Source organism: Callospermophilus lateralis, chromosome 12 (assembly GCF_048772815.1).
Source record: "Callospermophilus lateralis isolate mCalLat2 chromosome 12, mCalLat2.hap1, whole genome shotgun sequence".
Lineage (NCBI taxonomy): Eukaryota > Metazoa > Chordata > Mammalia > Rodentia > Sciuridae > Callospermophilus > Callospermophilus lateralis.
The window spans coordinates 61,032,347-61,038,346 of record NC_135316.1 but is presented as its reverse complement, the minus strand read 5'-3'; the positions used below and the strand labels follow the sequence as shown (position 1 = coordinate 61,038,346).

At 36.5% G+C, this 6,000-nt stretch overlaps 1 pseudogene; it reads right to left on the bottom strand.

Moving 5' to 3' along the window:
- Nucleotides 1–310: 310 nt before the first annotated feature.
- Nucleotides 311–1,179, bottom strand: LOC143642368 (small ribosomal subunit protein uS5 pseudogene; annotated as a pseudogene).
- Nucleotides 1,180–6,000: the final 4,821 nt, after the last annotated feature.

The following is a 6,000-nucleotide window of genomic DNA, read 5'->3' as shown; positions in this document are numbered from 1 at the left end:
TTCAAACTTGCTTGGAAATATGTAGCAGGATAAATTACTTAACTGCTAGCCTACAACAACACAAATTTTCTCAGTCAATTCAACAAATAAAGAATATATAATGTAAAACTCAGGTAAGTTTCTGTTGTTCCTTTTAAAATCTGTACTATGATCTTGTCTTAGCTTTATAGTTCTCCTCCCTTATCCATGAAGGTCATGCTCCAAGACCCCAATGAATGCAAAAACCACAGATGGTCCTAAACTTTATATGTTATTTTATTTTTATTTTTTTATAAACAGGTTACATTCATTTTATTTTTCTCTGAAAACCTTATATTGTAGCCACAGCTGGAGTAAGGGTCCTCCCATAGACGGACTGTGGAAGGAGTTTTCACAAGATGGTCAGTGAATTCCTGATAGGGAGATTTGGTGAACACAGTATCTTTCCAGAGATCAGGAGTCTGGTAGCTGTATGTCTTGGAGATGGCATCGAATGTGGCCTTAGCAAAATTGCCCAAGGTGGCAGTGCAGCCCCTAGTAGAAGTGAAGCAGTCATCAATACCAGCCATCAGCAACAATTTGTTGGGCATGGTGGCTGAGACAATCCCAGTTCCTCCTGGATGAGCAACACTAACACAGAATCACAACTGTCACTTTTCAAGGGACAGTGTCGGGCTTGCTAATCCTGTTCCCTCAGTAGCCTCTCTGTACAGCATCAATGGAGAGCTTGGCCAGGATGAGGGCCCCTTGGATAGCAATGGCTACCTCCTTGGAGCACTTAACTCTTAGGCCAACCAACCATTGTAAGCCTGGATAGCTACAAATGCCTTCAACCTGGTCCACTGACCATTAAGAGTCTGCTTCTATACAGACATCATCTATAAAACCTCATCGTTGAATGATGTTCCCAGGAAAAACTCAGTCATATAAGATTGCTTGTTGTGCAAAGATAAGAAGTAGATCTCCTCCAGGGACTTGATCTTCATATTCTTGACTAGGTAGCCCAGCTTGGTGACTGATTGACTCCTCATCTTTAGTACTGCCTCTATGAGCTCTATGGCCATGGCTCTGACCTCGACTATGTCTGCAACGGTGGCCTTAGAGATGGCTACTTAAGTTTCTGAGGAAGTCACCATGGCTACCCATTCCAGAGCCCCCAGGGCTTCCACACCCTTCCACTGCATCAGTGTTCTCTGCCATTTAGTGTTTTCCCAGAGAAGAAACTCTACTCATTAGGGTTTTCCTATATATGCATAATTTGATGTCTTTCCATCTCATCTAAGCACATAGCATGTGGTGGCAACTTTTGCAGTTGGAAATGTGATTGCATAAATAACGTGCCTTTCTTTTTCCATCTTAACTTTCATGGATAGACGATTAATTCTTACCATTAACCTTAGTAATCACAGCACATTATTTTACCACCTTTCATTTACTAAATTAAGAACTTTTCACTTAAAGGGAGTACTTTACAGTTTATTTTTGGCATGTCTAAATTTCCACATCACTACCCTTGGAGTTTGGGGCCATTCTTCAATAAAATAAGAATTGCTTGAACACAAACACAGCAATATCATGTAGATTGATCTGACAATTGAGGTGGATATTAAGTGTCTAATAAATGGGTAGCATATATACAGTGTGGACCTATTAGACAATGGAAAGATTCAGTTCTCAATATGGTCAAAGCAGGTTGATTTCATCATACTGTTCATAACAGTATGGAGGTTAAAATTTATGAATTGTTTATTTTTAAAATTTTTCATTTAATGCTTTTATACTGTGATTCTTTGTGGGTTTCTAAAATCAAGGAAAGTGAACTCATGGATAAGAGAAATACTGTATTTCTCTTTAGAGTTCTTCTCTCATCTTTATCCTGATTTGCTTGTTCATACAGTCAAACCTACATTTATTAAGTGCTGAAAATATATTTTCTGTGTTATAATATGAAATACTCTTTTTAAAAATAACCTTTATGAGATGCCCTTCTCAGATTTTTTGGTGTGGTCCAACTCAAGATTTCTCTTTTTAACTTTATTCTATACACAAATTCACATACCAAATAAATTACCAGTGGCTCTATATTTCATTCAGTTCAAGACTTCTGTATTCCATGGACCATCTCCTGATTAAAACAGTCACCCATGTACTTTTTTAAGTTATTGCATAGTGCAGTTGTAAGTGATCTATAGCCAAAGTCATTACCACTTTAAAAAATATCAGTTATATATTACATTTGTGATCTACATCATGTAGATATATGAATAATATGAATTTCTTCCTTGATAACCTATTTAAGATATTAACTCAAAGTCAGCTTTTCCATTTTATAAACCATGACAAATTGCTCAGTGCTTAGGGGATCAATAGTTAATGTACAATTATTTATTAATTTGCTAATTGAAGGAGTAGATAACAATATCTTTCATTAAAACATATTTACTGTACAAATAATGAAGTTTGCCTTTTTTCATTCTGAAGTAAAGTGAAGGATTTTTCTTTTCAATCAAAAGATAAATATCAGGCAATTTAGTAGAGCTTATAAAATTATTCACTAATCAAATTATTATTTACAGATTCTCATGGTGGATGCACTCATTTTACACGCATTTACAGAGTGCTTACCCTGTGTCAGACATTGAGCTGGCAGTATTATTAAAGCACTAAACAAGGCTGACAAGGCCCTGCCATGTTGAAGGCTGCATTATAGAGAGAGTGACAGATAATACAATAAACAAGTGACTCAATCATGTCTAATGGGAGTGGAAGTTTAGATTCAGCAACACATGCTGGACCTCAGGAGCCCTGCCAAGCCAAGGGCTGAAGCTGGATATCCCAGGTATGAAAAAGGACAAACACAGCTCGTAAGGCAGCAATACCAGGCATTAGCAGCAATGCCTGGGTTTTAACATGTATCAAAACTGTTAGGTTGGTGATGGCAACTTGGTGGCGACTTAGTGGCAACTTAAAACAAAACAGCCCACGCGGAAAAAGAATGTCAATCAGATGCCGGCGGAAACGCCTGTCAATCAGCCAGATCTCCTGATTAACGCCTGTCAATCAACAAGACCCCCCTGGCCAATCCTGGAGTTCAGCCAACTCCCCTGACCAACTCCAAGGGGGCAAGAGACCCTAGAAACACCTTTTCCTGTCCCAAGCCCTTCCTTTCCTACTGTAAGCCCCATAAAAGTCCAGTCCGATTGAGCTTCCACGTGGTTTCTCCTCAGACCCTTCTCCTGTCCCCTCTGTGGGTCTGATCGAGTTCCCCCGGAGTGACATCTCAATAAAGCCTGTCCAGCGGTCCTTTTAAATCTGCCTCCTTTGGCCATTGCCTGCCCAGACTGATCTGACAAAAACCACATGGAGAACCTGTTAAAACCTAGCTGCTTGCCCCACATCCAGAGTTTTTGAATCACTGGGTCTTGAGAGATACTTAAGAATTCACACTTCTATAAATTCCCAGGTGGTGTATATGCTGCTGGTTTGGGGACCAGGCTTTGAGGATGATTTTAGAAAAGATCAAAATGTTAAGTTGAAATAAGCCACAAATAGAAAGAAAAATATTATATGACATCATTTATATGTGCAATAAAAAAAATAAAATATAAACTGAGACAACAAAATAGTATTGACCAGGGGTGAGGGAAGAGGGGAGAGAGGATAGGAGAAATGTGCCTGAGGATATAAAGTAGCATAATGTAGAATAAATGGATCTAGAGGGTAAGCCTATAGGTTATAAAATTCTATTATATGTAGAATTCAAGCTCAATTAACTTTTAGCTGTCCCTTACCATTTATTTAGTTATTTGTTTGTTTGTTTGTTTATTTTGGAGGTGCTCGGGATTGAACTCAAGGGCATTCAACCACGAGCCACATCCCCAGCACTATTTTGTGTTTTATTTAGAGACAGGGTCTCTAAATAAAACACTTAGTGCCTCACTTTTGCTTAGTGCCTCACTTTTGCTGAGACTGGCTTTGAACTTGCTATCCTCCTGCCTTAGTCTCCCAAATTGCTGAAATTAGAGGAGTGTACCACCGAGTCTGGCTTCCTTATTATAAAAATAAAGGTAACTAGGTAAGATGATGTGTTTGTTAAATTGTTTTACTAAAGCAAGGTTTTCATGATCTATATTTGTCCCATAACTTCATGTTGCGTATCTTAAATATACACAGTAAATTTTATTTTTATTTATTTTATTTTTATTTATTAATTTTATTGATACCTTTTTTAAAAAAGGTATCAATGTGGCTAACATATGTAGAATAAATTTATTATCTGAAAAGAAAAGGAGTAATTGTATTTAAAAAATAAAATAAAACAAAACAACAACAACAACAAATTCAACTTTACATGAGTATCAGGTCATGTACACTGACCAAAATAGAAAGTTTGAATTTATTCTAAGATCAATAAGAAGATACTGAAGGATTTTTAGTAGAGGAGTATTGTGATCTGATTTACATTTAAAGTATTACTCTAGTTGCTATTAATACAATGTACTCTGGTGGTAAAAGAGAGGATATAGAACAATTTGTATAATGTCACTGTAGTAGTCTGCATGAGAGAAAATGTTTTTTACAAGAAACATGTCAGACAAAATTGATTTGCTGAAAGAACAAGTGTGAGTATTTAGCAAAGGGAGAAATCAAGGATGACTTCAGATTTTGGATTGAGCACCTGAGTGCCTCTTTTAATAAGGGATGAATAATAACAGAGAAGATCAACTGAAGTTGTTCTTACATTGTGGATTTTGCTGTGCCTTGTCCCATGTTTTGAATAGCACTGATGTAGAGGTTGTAAAAAGGACTGGGAAGATGATTGATATCTTTGACAGGAAGAACCTTAAGTCAGTGACATGGATAGAAGCTTGGTTTTATAGTGGTTAAGGAAAGGGATAAGAAAAGTAAGTAGTTGGAAATGACAGACAATTACAAGACTTTTCAGTAGGGAGGGCTGGTAACTAGAAGAGATTGTGAGTCCACTGTAAATTTTTACATTAAGAGTTATCATAATTAATTTCTGTATTTATGGGATGACTATCAGAGCAAGAAAAACTGGGATCTGGATAAAAGAGTGAATGAAATCTGTGTAAAATATTCTTTAGAAAGGAATTTAAGCATAAGTAGAGAACTGACCTGTGATAGAATGAAGGTTATTATTTTCCTTGTAACTGAAAGTCAGGGAGACAATATGGTACAAGATGATGCAAGGTTTTCTGGGAAAACTGAAATAAAGTTTCTATTTCTTAAGAGAAATATAAGGCAAGGATATGAGATGAAAGGAGGCAAAAAGAAAGGTTGAAATCAACTTGAATATTAGGTGAAATTATTTTGTAATCTTAATAGGAGTTCATGATATTGACCATTTGACCAATTCATGTATGATATCATGCATTTATTTTGTTTAATCAGTATTTAACTTACCCAAATATTCAAATATTGAGATGAATTCCTACAGAGAAAAATAATTGGTTTCAAAAGGCTAAGTGTTGCCAGGCGCAGTGGCACATGCCTATAATCCCAACGGCTCAGGAGACTGGGACAGAGGGATCTCCAGTTCAAAGACAGCCTCAGCAAAAGTGAGTCACTAAGCATCTCAGTGAGATCCTGTCTCTAAATAGAATACAAAATAGGGCTGGAGATGTGGTTCAGTGGTAGAGTGCTCCTGTTTTCAATCCCAGGTACCAAAAAAAAAAAAAAAAAAAAGGCTGTTTTGTTTATAGTATAAGAGAAGAAATAAAGGAAAGGGAGTTGAAATGTATGGAAGGAAATCATATTAACATTGTACTACAAAATATAAGCTGACAAGGTGAGAAATGATGGAAAGAATAAATAATTAATAGTACAAGAAAGGCCAATGAATGAGGGGTCTGCAGGCAGTTGAATAATTGTTACAGTACAAAGTGTTAGTGATCTGGAAAGAAATTCCTTTTACACAGATAAGCTGTTCAAAGACTATATTATTTTAAAACTAATTGTTCCCTTTCTAGAAGTTTTATTGAAATGATCCAACCTGAAATT